General features: G+C 40.3%; 1 long non-coding RNA gene across 1 annotated transcript; it reads right to left on the minus strand.

The window, feature by feature from the left end:
- Positions 1 to 962: 962 nt before the first annotated feature.
- On the minus strand, positions 963 to 11663 carry LOC138922527 (uncharacterized). Its single transcript, XR_011435613.1, has 2 exons — positions 11560 to 11663; positions 963 to 1267 (listed from the first exon to the last, which is right to left on the minus strand). It is a non-coding gene; the product is annotated as an uncharacterized lncRNA (long non-coding RNA).
- Positions 11664 to 15321: the final 3658 nt, after the last annotated feature.

Below are 15321 nucleotides of genomic sequence, written 5' to 3' on the forward strand. Positions count from 1 at the left end.
TTTGAAAAGAAAGTTTCTCTGCTAAGAAGAAAAAGATGTGAAAAGCACTGATCTAATGTTATTAAAGCCCATTGTTGTATGATGAAGAAAACTAGCCCTGAGAGGGTAAGTGATTTATCCAGAGTCAAACAGGTATGTATTGCTGTACCTTTAAAAAGCAAAGTGTAGGGGCCAGCCCCGTGGCGTGGCGCAGTGGTTAAGTTCACAAGTTCCACTTTGGCCACCCGGGCTTTGCCAGTTCAGATTCCAGGTGCCGGTTCGGATCCCGGGTACAGACATGGCACCGCTTGGCAAGCCATGCTGTGGCAGGCATCCCACATGTAAAGTGGAGGAAGATGGACACGGATCTTAGCTCAGGGCCAGTCTTCCTCAGCAAAAAGAGGAGGATTGGCAGCAGATGTTAGCTCAGGGCTAATCTTCCTCAAAAAACAAACAAATAAAAAGCAAAGTGTAACCATTACTAGGATGTTCAGTTCTTGATTTTTTTGAACTCCTAACATGAAGTGATCTATTTATTCTATGTATTACTTTATTTATTACTTATATCCTGTCAACTTTTAAAAAGTAACTGTGAGTATGAGGGCTATTAAATAACAATCTGATTACAAGAGGGTTTAAGTTAGGTTTAAAGGCACAAGAGCCAGGTAATAAAGAATCAGAAAGATAGCTTTACCGTAAAACATATGCAAACAATTATTGCATCACTTGAATACAGATTTGAACACTCAGCTTCCTGGAAGCTAAGACAGAACAAAAGCAAAAACGTATTCTATAGTAGGTATACCAGTTCTCTCTCTCTTTCCCCTGAAGTGTAAACTCTTTGAAAATTTTTATATTTTAAAAATTCCTCCAGGGGATTTAAAGCTCCTAATTAGCGACTTATGACTTATACGTGGTAGATGTTGCATGAATGTCTCTTTTTAAAAGTTACCAATTTTTAAAATAAAGATACTTTCCAGGCATTGTCTTTAACTTATGGAACTTATTTATTAGGGGTATTATTATTTAAGGGACATGGAACAACCTACTGGACATGTCTTCAAAGCAGTTTTACAAGATATATAGAAACACTTTTCATATCTTTTACTAGGGGCATAATTTAGTGGAGTCTCTCAAAAGAGAAAATCCATAAACCGTGTATGATCTTGAACGAGATTTGGTTTCAAACAGAGGGTATCTGGTTGCCATCTTCCATCTGTCTGTTTTCCAGCGGTGGGCCGTGTTTCACTCTTACACGCAGCTCAGAGGTAGTGGGCAGCAGCTCTAACTGGCAGTAGGGAGAGAAGTGAAAAGATGGTGACTTTTGCTTCTGCTAAAAAGTCATTTTTGGAATCATTGTGTGTGTAATTTATTGACCCTTGGTCTAGAATCTGATGCCTAATGTTTACTGACTTGTGAAGAATACATAATAGAAGTACAAAAGTGCCTTCTGCTCCAAAATAATTTTGAATTGGAAAAAGCACAGTTTATGATTTTGTTTAATATCTTTTTTTTTTTTTTAAAGATTTTATTTTTTCCTTTTTCTCCCCAAAGCCCCCCGGTACATAGTTGTGTATTCTTCATTGTGGCATGTGGGACGCTGCCTCAGCGTGGTCTGATGAGCAGTGCCATGTCCGCGCCCAGGATTTGAACCAACGAAACACCGGGCCCCCTGCTGCGGAGTGCGCGAACTTAACCACTCCGCCACGGGGCCAGCCCCTTGTTTAATATCTTTTAATAGTATCCTCAGCTGTTGAGTTATACATATGTGTTTAACTTCAGTATAGCAAACTCATATCCTTAGATCCATTCATAGAAAATTGTATGGAAAATGACTAATAGTTTTTTCTGGCTTTGTTATCTATATTTACTTTAATCTAAATAATTATTGACCTATATAAGCATTAAACTGTTTAAACCGTGTAGATTTCTTTACGTTGTGTCTAAGTACTGAATTTATGTTTATTTCCCTTTTGCCCAAATCTTAGTAAAGGATTTTTGTATGACAGAAGTCAAATGATTGATTCAAGAATGTAAGCCCTCCTGAACACTGACTGCCTTGGAGAAGCACCCTTAAAAGAAGTTGTGTCCAGTTTCTCCTCCTCAGGAGACTTACTGGATTCATCTAGTCTACATGCTGTCCTATGTGTAGCATCTCTCATATCTCTTTTCCCACAGGAATTTAAACTCATTGATTTAAAAAATAACTAAAAATGTGTTTTTGGTTTTTTTTTTTGAGGAAGATTAGCCCTGAGCTAACTACTGCCAGTCCTCCTCTTTTTACTGAGGAAGCCTGGCCCTGAGCTAACATCTGTACCCATCTTCCTCTACTTTATATGTGGGACGCCTGCCACAGCATGGCTTGCCAAGCAGTGCCCTGTCCGCACCCGGGATCCGAACCGGCGAACCCCGGGCCGCCAAGGAGCAGAACATGCGAACTTAACTGCTGTGCCACTGGGCCAGCCCCCAACTAAAAGTGTTTTGTAAGGAAATAATAGTGTTTGTTTGATAAAGGAGAAGCCAGAAGCTTGGCTATAACCATGAGATTAGATTAGAATTTCTGAATGTTGTATAATTAAGTATTAAAATCTTTTATTTTCATTTCATCTTTCAGTATTTCATAAACAAATGCTTCTTGTGTAAGTGAAACAGAGGAACTCTGGGGGCCGGCCCAGTGGTGCAGCAGTTAAGTGCACATTCCGCTTTGGCGGCCCGGGGTTCGCTGGTTTGGATCCCAGGTGTGGACATGCCACCGCTTGGCAAGCCATGCTGTGGTAGGCGTCCCACATAGAACGTAGAGAAGGATGGGCACGGATGTTAGCTCAGGGCCAGTCTTCCTCAGCAAAAAGAGGATTGGCAGATGTTAGCTCAGGGCTGATCTTCCTCAAAAAGAAAAAAGAAAAACAGAGGAACTCTGTTACTTTACCTCACAGTTCCAGTAAAAAAACTGATGTTTCAGAATATAACAGAGTCTCTGAAACGATGAACATTAAAAGAAAACAAAACAAACACATTGTAGCATGGTTATTCTAAATGCCTTTGAAAACTATGTAGCATTCTATCTTAGTAATGGAAAGAATTTTTTCTGATCTGAGTTTTGGTGACATTAGAAAGTTACTTATCTTCACTGTTCTTAACTTTTTAAATCTTTGAAATTATTGCCACTAACCTCTAATTGGTTTGAGAATTTAATGTAAGTAATTTAGTTTCTTGAGAGAAAATTGTTATACCATTAAATTATTATTTGTAGATTAACTCACTTTACTAATTTACAGGGGACAAAAATTCTGCCAGCTTCTTTTGCCCACAGCTCACTTTTACCCAAATTGTTTATTTTTTGCTGAAGTTGTGTTGTGCAGAGAGAGAGCACACATTATTTTCAATAAACCTAGTATTACATTTCATGTAATGGAATGTGAAGGTAAATCTCAACGTGATAACTGAGTTGATTGAGAGGTACCACATAGAACTTACACGCCTACCACCAAAATGTGACTCTTCCAATGCCTCCACAGTAATTTGTGTATGAAACAACCTCAGTTTTCAAAATCTGTTGTTTAACTCATTTGGTGATGCTCTCTCTTTTCTGAAGAGGATAATGTTCTTTACTTAACTTTTACTTTGAAGTTGACCGTGTTTAGGGAACTCCTGGAATCTGAATACACAATACCAGAAGCAACTCCAAGAACTTTATCTCCAACAAAGCCTGTTTAATTGTTGCTTTTTACACCAGAGCGATAAATTAGGAGTGGCATGTAGGTGTGAATGCGTACTCTTCTTAACTTCCATAATTAATATTAGATTGGCTTTACAAAGATGTTTTTGTGTTGTATACTCATTCTTATGTGTTTTTTCCTTCTTAATTTTCAGTTTCCAGCTAACAGTGCAGTGGATTTTACAACAGTGGAATTCCTGCTTCAGGATTCTAAGAGTTTTTACATGCTTTCAGCACAAGGTCGCATTATGATGGTATTCTTCCACAGGCCTTTGCTCAAGTAAACTGCTCCAAACATTTACAGAGGTAAGATACCTTTGGAATGCTGTTTAGAGTAGCTAATCACATACCTTCTAAAAATGTATTTAGCAGACAACAGCAGGTAAAGGATATTTTCATTCTAACTTATTCTAATGTACTAAAGGCATTAAGCAAATACTAAGTGAATTGAATGGAGAGTAAACAGTTATTATTATAAGTTATAAAACACACATCCTCCTATGGAAGCCGTGTCACAGCAGTGCTGGGATTTTATATTATTTCATTTATGGATGGAAGAAAGCTGTGCAGTGTTGTTTGATTGTTCATTTTCCAGTGCTCCAGACCAGGGGATCAAAACATGCATCAAAATACTCTGGAAATTTTTAAAACATGCAGATGCCAAGCCTTTATCAGACGTTACTGAGTCAAATTTCTGGCAGTGGTGCCCAGTAATGTTGTTGTTCTTGTTTTACTTTTTATTTTGAAATAATTTAAAACTTAGAAAAAATTTGCAAGAGTAGTACAAAGAATTCCCGTATATATCCTTTACCCGGTTTCCTGATGTTACATCTTAGCACATTTGCTTCATTGTTTTCCCTTTCTACCTGCCTACCTGTCTATCAACTTACCTATCCACATTTTTTTCTGAACTCTTTAAGAGTGTTGTGGGTCTGATGCTCCTTTACCCCTAAATACTTCCATATAAATTTCCTAAAGAATAAGGATATCTTATGTAACTAGCATAATTAGTTAGGAAATCAGTGCTGATACAGTACAATTTTTGAACCTATAGACCTCGTTCAGACTTTGCCAATAGACCTACCAATTTAACAAGTGTCTTCATGTGATTCTTGTGCAGTCAGCCTAGGAGTCATGACTTTTTACCCCTTTTAAACTATGTAAGTTTTGTCCCTGGTAATACTCTATTTCTACAGTCTTCTAATTTCAAATCTGGGAAATTCTGGGAGTTTTGTGCCAGAAACTGCTCAAAAAACCTCATTATCACAATTACTAGATAAGATATTAATGCTGCTTTCATCTAACATATATATATATATATATATATATATAGTCTGGAAGGGGTGAGATTACGGAGGAAGCTCACTTTTCCTCACATAACCCTCCGGAGTCCTGTGGATTCCAGCTCATACCACATTCTGGATTTCCTGAATTGGCCTATGGTTTGCATCAGTATTACTCAAGCTTTTAAACTAGAAAGCAATATACAAATATTAATACTTTTAAAAATATTGCTCTTACAAACAATGACTTTATTTTAATATATAATCTATAAATTATGTTATATTAATTACATGTAATGAATTAAAATAATATAATTATATAATAAAATATAAAAATTATAAAATATAATTTTAATAATTATATTATTGAGTTTATGTGATTTTATTATATAATTAATATTATGTAGTATGTAATTATTTTTACATAATTATAAATCTATATAGTAAACAAATGGGTGCACTTTATTACAAAAATATCAACTCGTATAAGCACAGACATAGCTAAAGTATTGGTAAATTTCCCCAAACGATGCTTAGGTCATTTAACATTTAAATCAAGCACATGGTATGAATCCTTTAAAACACGCTTTTGCTGAAGTAATTGTGCATGATTAGAGTCCTTTCTTTCTGTTGACTGATCACACCAGTGAAATGTGAAATGAGTTGTTTGACTGACTGGACTTTTAGAAATCAAATGGGATAGGCACAGGGTTTGGAGAAAAGCCAGGTCTTACGTACAGCAGTATTCTACAGTGCAGGGACGGCCACTTTCAGATGGCTTTGGGTCTGGGGTGCCCGTGGCCTGTGTGATGCTGTCGGTGACGGGCCCTGAGATCCCCCACAAGCCCCGGAGCGGGCGGTGCTTCAGTGGACCAGTTGACCCATCTCTACCACAGACACACGGCACAAAGCACACTGAGAGGTCGTGAAGCTCAGTTAATATTTAAAACATTTTGATGCTCAGGTAAAAGGGGATTCAAGTTGTCACCAATTAGTAGGAAAAGACTAATTATTATACAGACCTATGATCTTTTATAAGTAGAAACATTAAAGGAATCTAAAAGCTGTCACTTTTTATGAAAGAGCAGATAGCCTGAATTAGACCCCTAACATATAATGAGTGTGAGTGTGTCTGTCCAGGTCTGGATGCAGATGATCCAGATCTAGATATAGACAACTGAACAGGAACACTTTGAAGGGCTGTTGGGGGAGGGGAGAGAAGAGAATGGAAAACACACTGTCGATGTCCTTTGAGTCATTCTATTCAGTACTATCTATAGGGATTGATCCAGAAAAAGCAGTGCCTTCTGTTCCAGAATTTAACTACTTGGAAATATGTTTAAATTATCCTATTTCAATAAAATTCACAGTTTAGGCAGTAGAGACTTCCTGAGTCCCTACTCTGGGCCAGACACTCAGCTACTATGATGAACAAGCCACAGCACTGGCTCTTCAGGAGCTGACAGTCCAGTGGAAGGAGCCAGGTATATAAATAGGGCTGTTACCCTACACCCCAATTTTCTACCTTATCACCCCATCACCACTAAATTAGCATCTGGTTCTTGGAAGGAGTAGTTTGTCTCATGTCAGCTCCTGAGTTTTCTCCTTATTGGTCGTGTTCCTCCCCAAACCCCTAAGTCAAAGGCCACCACTGCCTTTGCTGCAGCTCATCTCCTGAAACCCCCCAAGGGCTCCACATACAATTATGGAGATTGTGTAAGGCACCCTTTGGGGACATAGACTACTGTAGGTTCACAAGGTGACTAAGGGAACTTCATGTAGGAGAAAACATGGCAGGCTAAGTCTGGCTTTTAAAAGGCAAAAGAAAACTTTGCAAAGAAGTTCAAATCTTTGTAACCCTCCCAAGCATCTCCCCAAGAAACTTGAAGAACACCCGTGTCCTTTGCTAAAGCAGTTATCTTCTAGTTGGGACTGGGGACTGGGGTGATGGCTGAGGGAGCCTCCTTCCCCTGAGAGATCTAGCTGGTGCTTTGCCATTTAAGGCTGATCTTTGAGGTCTCTATGGCAGTCTGAAGTGAGAGTGGTCCTCATCACTCTTCCAGGTCTTCTGGAGGAAACCTTTGATTCAAACACACACACACACACACACACACACACACACAGACACAAACAGGCACACACATACACCACCTGTTTCCTTTGCCCTTAGACACAGGAATTCTTAAGCACGGGGTCATCAATGCTGGTTTCCCAGAGCAAACCCCTAGGGACTGGAGGAGGGTGATGAGTGAAGGGAGTAGCTAGTCTTCCAAATAAAGGAAGAACAAGCGATAATAGCCACGGGACTGTGGCCTTTGGGGAGGGACTGGATTAAACTGTCTGCTTTGAAGGTAAATTGTCTGACTGAATTAGATAAGGTTTTTTTCCAATTTGGTTTGCAAATATAGTGACAGGAACATTTTTGTTTGAGTTTACTCCACAATCTCAATAGTCATAGATTATCTACAAACAGGTTCAGATACTTAGGAATAAGGATTTTGGGTAATAAAGATTCTTTTCATTGAGTGTGGGGTAGTAACTAGGAACAAGAAGAAGAAGCATGCTGAAGTGGTGGGATGATTCAGCATGGGAGAAATAGTGAACCTTCTGTAAACCTGAGGATCTTTTCTTGACTCAGCAGCAAGAACTGGTGTCTTAGCACTTTTGCCAGAGTTACTAATGACCCATTATAAAAGAACAACTGAGGTTGATTATTTATCACGAAGGGATTTCTGTGTGTAGATAGAGCAGCATTTGCTCGATTGAGCCTCTCTCAGTCCTAATCCAGCACAAAGGCACTGCTTGGCCTGGAGAGGGGTGTGGCATGCCCTGAGGAAGCTGGACAGAATCTTCTTCCCTCGAACCACGTGTTCATTCATCTAGTTTCTGCTCTGCTCACTCTTCCACTAGTCTGTTTTCTCCACTAATGGCCTGCCCCACCTCTCTCTCTCTCCCAACACTTTCTATTCTCCATTCACATGGCAGACAGAAGATGCTGTGCATGATGGAGCCCAGTTCGTGAACACAGGTCTCTCCTGGTCAGAGGGGAACTTCTCCTGTTTTCTTTTATTCTCCTTTTGTCCCTCTTTTCAGAATTTTAGCCAATTACCTCTTTTTGCTACTCACCTTCTGTGACAAGTCCACTGAGCTTCTTAGTTTTAAGACAAGGGGGGATTTGTTCCTGTAAACTCTTTGGTTAAAAAAAAATGAAAAGAAAATGAAAAACTGTCTGTCAGAGATGGAAGTACAGGTAAGATCAGAAGCTCGTCACCGCTGGGCAGTTCCAGTTCACTGGGGGCTCTGTATGTGACCTGAGAGGAGACATATTTAGCAGTTAAAAGTATTTTTAGGAGACCTTAAATAGAGCCAAAGAATAAATCTAACAGAAACAAGAAAAGGAGAACTTGGATTCTGGGATACCCTGTGGTTCTTGAAATGTGAATAAAATTACTTCCTGAAAAAGCTCAAAAAGGTTGTTAATCATTCTCTTCTCAGTCACCATGTTCAGCAGGGTCTCAGGTGCCTGTCTGACAAATAGCTCCATGGGCGTGAGTGATCCAAACGAGGCACAAATCTTTACACACTTCCTACATGTCAAAACAGCCTGCAAGATTTTAAAGAAACGTCCTCGCTTGACAGCTCCCGTCAGTAGGCCCTGGGACCATGCGGGGACCCGACACGTTAGGTGGACCTGTTCCAGCTACTCCATTCTTTCCTTTTTCATTCCCTTTCTTTTCCTCTCTCTTTTTAATTGTGTATTTTATATGTTACCACCTTCATAACTCTAATGTTCTTGGTGGTCAAATGTTACTGAAATCAGGATCCTGAGAGTAGTTCAAGAAATAGTGTAAGTGGGAGTGCAAGAAAGGTTCTTCAATGGATGTGTTGAGTCCAGCACACTTTTATCTTATCAGTTGGTTTCTTCTTCCTTGAGAGAAGGAGGGGAATAGCTTGAATGAAAAGTACAGACCAACTTGCTATAATGCGTCATCTTAGAAGTTGACTTTAGACAGATGAAGTTGAAGTCGTATGTGAACACATAGTACACCAATTCCTTCCCTAACCCTTCTATTAGGGCTCACTGTGCCCTCACCATGTGATGGTCATTGTGTTTTTGTGCTATGCTCCATGAGAGCTATCAGCTGCATATAACCACCTCCTTTTCAGATATTTAAAATCTACCAGTGGGAACAAGTATGTACACAAATAACTTTATTACTAAGTGGAAGGTAATGTCCCTGTAAAGATATAAATAAAGCTCTTGAGTGTTCTTAGGAGAAAAAGATCAGATCTAACTAGAGGAATGTGAGGAATTCATGCAGGAATGGATTTTCCACTCCAAATGATTTCTCAAGAACTACTAAGCCTCCAGCAGCTAGAGATTCGTAAGAGGTCATTCCAAAGCTCTGGGAATTGTGCCTGGAAAGCCAATAATGTGGTAAGGTTTAGGTGTATTTGGGAAATGTTCATGTAGGCTCACTGAGATGTTCCAAGACATTTATGGATAAAAGACAATGAAGAAGACACAGATCCTGTCCATGGAGAGCGTCCAGTCTGGTGTGGGACATGATGAATAAAAATGTTTGCTACAGTGTTAGAAGTGCTGTATTAGAGGCACATACAAGGGAGGAGGAGGAGGAGTCAGAGAAGGCAGTAAAGACTGGTCCTGAAAGAGACAGACAATTTTATTAACCTGCATGAATTACAGGGGAAACTAGAGTTTATACAGAGATACAGAGATGTGAAATGCACATCCTGTTGAGCAAATTGTAAGATTCAGTGGCTAGAGTGTGTGGGACAGGACGAGCCAGGAGGGGCAAGAAATGAAAGTCCAGATAATTAGGTTAGGGAAGGACCTTGAAGGCCAAGGAAAAGAATTTGGATTTATTTGCCAGGCAACAAAGGCTTCTGAGTGAGGAAATAAAATAATCATACAAAATTATATAAGTAAATACTTTTTCTTTAACCAAAATAAAACACAGAACCTCCTCTCCTAAAGACTGGAATACCAAAGAATAGACAGACATACAAATCCACATAATCTGGTGAATAGGGCAGTTAAAAATTTTTCATAATGGTCAAGGGCAAGGACAGCTCTGAGCTCCTAGGATTTTAAGATACATGAGAGCGCCAATGTCTGTGTTCATCACCAAGCCCCAAGTGTTCAATTAAAATTTGTTGAAAAAGTGAAGGAAATATCGGATAAGTGAGTGAAACAATGAAAATGACCCCCAAATAATTTCAATCTTTATGAAAGGAGGAAGAACAAGGAAGACCAGTGCCCTCCAGCTTTGCGTAGACAGCTTCTACATGAGAAGGAGGGAATCAATCCTACATCTTGTGTTCTCCTTGGATGAGTCAATAACTAAATGGTAGTAAAAAGAATATGTCCCAAAGTCAGGGGAAAACAAGAGGTACCATTCCTAGTGAGCACACTTCCTGTGGACTTTCAACACATGTGCACAACACATAGGTAGGAATGAAGAGATGACAGGATGCTGTAATTGGTGAAACTGAGAGCAACAAATGTACGAATCTTGGTTACATGATAAAAATGACTATAGGAGGGATGAACACTAACACTCCATAGCAGAATAAATATCGAGTAGTTAATTAACAGTTTCAGCAGAAGTGATACGTAAATACACATACTTACTAAGGAAAACAAAGTAGGAAATCCTATTATCTGTTTAATATCTGTGACCTCTTTAAAGCTAGAAATCACATATTTGATGTCTTTGGTTCCTAGCACTGAGCACACTGCCTTAGTAGGCTAGCAGGCTCTCAAAAAATAAATACTAAATGCAAATGAATATACTCAGATGCCCCTTCAAGTGTCTGCATCCATCACCTTCCTCCAGGGTGTGAAGGTGGTGTGGTCTACCCACCATCACCTGCCATCACCCAGGGGGACCTCAGGAGACCATCCTTCCTCTGGAGCCCACCTGTCATTTCAAGGTTATGACAGTAAGGTGGCAATTTTTACGAGATTTTCTCCTTCTTTCCTTTTACTGTTTCGAGGATCGCTAGGGTGGCCGTAAAAACAAGAGCCTGATAGCTCTGGAGAGAGCCAGGATGAGGGCAGGGCAGGTTGTACAAGCCCTTCCACAAATGCTCTGCCAGGCCCCTGCCTTGTGTGCACAACACCTCAAAGCTGACTTAAACGCATCCCTCTGTTCCAGGATGGCTGCCTTTCCAGACTGCAGACTGCTGGCTGGGGCAACTGCCAAATGCTGCTCCTGGTCTGAGAAGGTTAACCAGTGTCCATGCTGCATGGGAATGAGCCTGCAGAATCAATGCCTATCGACACTGAGATTTCACTTGGATCTAACTCTGCCAGATAAAGCAGTAAGGCGTGAAATCCAGCAGTTCACCTGAGAACAAATTTCATGCCGGTAAATTCTAATCTTTGCTATTGGCAGTGTTGTTCAGCTCTGCAAAGGCTGCCCCACCTTCTGCCTTTCCCAGCCTGGAAAGCAAAGCCAGCTTGGGTCACACCTGTCCTGGTGGCAGAATCCATTGTGTGTCACGGCCTCCCTCCATGTCAGCACAAATATCCTTTAAGCCAAAACTTTCCTCTACCATTTCCATGACGGAATCATTTCATCTGTAATAATTTTCCATCAGAGGCTGGAGAGGAGGCTGCTGGAGTTTACCTGCTGTTCAAACCAGGCACGGTGGAGAGACCATTTTTCTTTGTATTTGAAACCACCAGGAGGATGAAAATGCCCCATCAATACAGCCAATCAGGAGTATTTTATATCTATTGCTGCAGTGAAAGCCCACCTGTAACAAAATAGAAGAGGGATGCAAAGAAATAAGAAGCAAAAAATAAAGAAGAGAAGGAAGAAAGATTTAGAGAAAAACGGAGCAGGAATAGTCAATCCTTCCTGTCGAAATGCTCTGTGGTTTATAGCAAAATAGTGCTTTGCACAGTGGGGGTTATTTGTCAAGGGTTAAATGTCACTCAAATCACGCCCGTTATGAACTGGAAAGTGTGTACGTGTGTATGCGTGTGTGTGTGTGTCTGGAAGGATCGATGCGATGCTTTCTTATGCATTTCAAATGGAGCCACGCTGGCCTGGAGATGACCTGCCACACAATTTTTAAATTATCTCTGAGCGCGCTCCGCTTGTTTTGGAAATGCTCTAAATAAAAATAATGGACTGTCTTTTAATAAGTCTCATTGTGAGGATTCCACATGGCAAACCACGCAGCGCAGCTTGGAGGCAAACATCGGGCATGTGATCTCGCTGGAAGAGAGACAAATGGTGATGCGAGGAACGATCGAGGGACTGCTGACAAGAAAATGGCATTTGCAAACTGACCCATCTGTCAGGGTGGAGAATATTGGCACCTGTCATGCAATTTCAGTCATGACTTTTAATAAAGCTGCTTTCCCTTAGGTAAAATTGGAACTTGACTGTAATGTTAGCTGCGAGCACGTCTTGTTTTCCCCTTCAGAGCGCTTTTGTACGTGAGGCGGTTCAAATGAGTCTTAAAGCCAAAGTAATGATGTTTACCAGCTTTTCCCCTGTTCTCCCCAGAACTCTGGATTTGAAAAAATGTTGCACTGAGTTTTCTTTTTTTTTCTTTCTTTCTTTTGCAAAATGTCTCCTTGTGCCAATGAATGCTGGTTTCGCATAGACTTTCATACGGTTCGGCTCACCCTTCTCCCCACCATCCCTGACCTCCCTCTCCCCCTCGCCTCCGCCTCTGACTGGGTTGTTTCAGTGAATTTAGCCCAAGGAAGTATGTATATAATAAAAACTCATTGGGATTTGTTGGCTGTCAGTCAATAAATCAGTCAGAGTTTAATTACCAGGCCAGTGATGGGCTGTGGTGACAGGCACCAGCTCCGGTGGAGAGGATTTCTTTTGGGGCAACCACTACAGGAAAAAAAAAAAAAAAACTAAAAATGAGGTTACTTTGCATGTGTGTGTGTGAGAGAGAGAGAGAGAGAGAGACAGACAGACACAAGGAGAAGCTAAAACGAAAAGCAAAAAGTTGAGTGCAAAAGCCAAAGAGAAATGAAAAGTTAAGAACTCCACTGCTGCCGTCAACCCTATCGAAACTGGAAATCTCACTTCCTACCAAAACTATCGGAAAGAATTACTGTATAAAAAATGACATAATGTGTTAAATGCTGTTTCACACAGTAGGAATCAAGTGTGTTTTCTCTTATTAACTTCCCACAAACAATGAACCATTTCTTTCCCACCCCTCCCAGCGCCCAAACACCACTTTGGAGCAAGATTCCAGGTTGAGAGACCCTACTACAGATTCAGGATTATTGGGGGGGGGAGGGGAGGGCGGGGGAATATTCTTGTCTTTTTTTCTAAAGGCAATTCACACTCAACATAGATTTTATTTTTGACTAGTTATAGGAAATGTCATCTTCTACCTGTCATGTGTCATGAAGCTGTATGAAGATGCAGGGTATTTTGACTGAAGGGATGTTCTATTTTCTTTTAACTGTTCTCCAGTGGTATGTCTCAGTTTGTTTATTTGAAATTCTTAGATCATTTTAGGAATTGTGGGGATCTTTGACTCAAGGTAGTATATCCACTACTCAGAGAACCCCTCTCGGCTGGAGTAGGAGAGGAAGGGAGGCATCGGGCTGTGCTGAGAATCTGGGATGGTGGAGGAGGCCCAGAGTATAGATCCTTTCCTAGAATTTAAATTCCATTGAATTTTACCAGAGTATCCTGGATCTTTTCCTCCTTTCTGGAATTCTTTTAGAATTATACAAAAGCATGAGATTTTTATAAATATATCATAAAGGTTTAAGACAAAAAGATCAGGCAGGATGAGCTGTGAAGATATATGAAAAAAAATTATACACAGCACCAAAGCAAAATCAGCAGGCTTTTGGCTTTTGCCAATTCTTTGTGAAGAAAATATTTGGCATTTTGCCTAAAATCTTAGCAGCAAATATCAGCCATTCAAGCTTAAATTGATATTGAAAAACAAAACCAAAAAGGAAAACAAGACAAAACAAAACCCTGCACCCCTGGGCCAGAAAATTGCCTGTGACCTGAGTCCTGGAAACCTATAAACTAGAGCCAATTCCCCCACTTCCATTTGCCCTGGGTTGAATCCTTTCTAGGCCTCAGTTTACCCAGCTTGCCGCTCAAATGCCAATGCTCTTGGGGACCAATAAATTCCTCTATGGTTTCAGTCCAGGTAGCAAGTGATCAATTTCAATAAACTTAAGAATGAGCAGGCTTTGTTTAAATGTCTGTTAAAACAAACTTTATGACTGCTTCAGTGCTGTATCAGATAGCCCCCCATGTCCACATACCCCATAAAACACGTCACCAGGCTTCCCGAATATGTCAGGTTAAGAGAACCAGAATCTTTCCTGGAGCATTTCTTTTTTGAATGTCTCACCCCATATGAACAACCTTTAAGTCCAAACCTAATGGGACATTGTAACCAGAAGAACTAGAATTAGAAGAAATAATAGTGGTATTGTCTCAGAGAAAAAAGGAAGATCATGAAGTGGAAAAAATAAGCAAAATACTATTTTAAATTAGCCAAAAGGAGCTTCATTCTCTATGGTTTGACATTTTGCAGTGTCAAAAAACTGCCTGCGTTTTCAACCCATCAGGATTCTTACCTGCCGCAAAACTGCAATCAAAGGAAAGGCACAGACAATCATCCAGCCACAACTGGATTATAATCCAATGCTTACCAAGAAGGTAAGACAAACCTAAACACGCCTCAACAACAAAAAAGACAGGCGGGTCCCTCTTTTAAGCCCACTATTTCTGCTGAGTATCATTTATGTACATCTTCAAATAAAAGAGAAAAGCAAACACTGAAACAGTTATTAAGTGTGGAGCTTTCCACTGCTTCCAAGCGATCACTATCATGGAGAGATGTCTATGGCAACTCTCTGTGCAACATCCCTCATTGCTGTTGTTGTTGAAATAACCATGGGGTTTCAGAAATGAGTAAAAATTAAACTACATCTTTATATTATCCTATTTTTAAAGATCTCCAGGAATGGGATTTTCACAAAAGGAATAACACTCTATTATGGTGCCCTAAAACCTTCACCACTTTACATTCGAAGTGCTGCACTAGGAGCTTGTTTCTCTTGTTCTCTTAAGACAGAGAGGAGAGATTTCACTTATGTGCTGTTTTTTTAATTTTTATAGACCAGCTCACTAGCACAGGATGAAAGATTTGCACAAAAATGGGTGTGGAAGTCACTGTTGGCAACAAGTCCCTGCTGGTGGATTGTTCCCCGGCAGCAAGCTCCTTGTGCCCAGCACTCCTGTTGTAGTTGTTAGCACACGCTCCTTCATTCACTCACACACGGATCCCTCGTTCATT

This window comes from Equus caballus, unplaced genomic scaffold, assembly GCF_041296265.1.
Source record: "Equus caballus isolate H_3958 breed thoroughbred unplaced genomic scaffold, TB-T2T haplotype2-0001042, whole genome shotgun sequence".
NCBI classification, from domain to species: domain Eukaryota; kingdom Metazoa; phylum Chordata; class Mammalia; order Perissodactyla; family Equidae; genus Equus; species Equus caballus.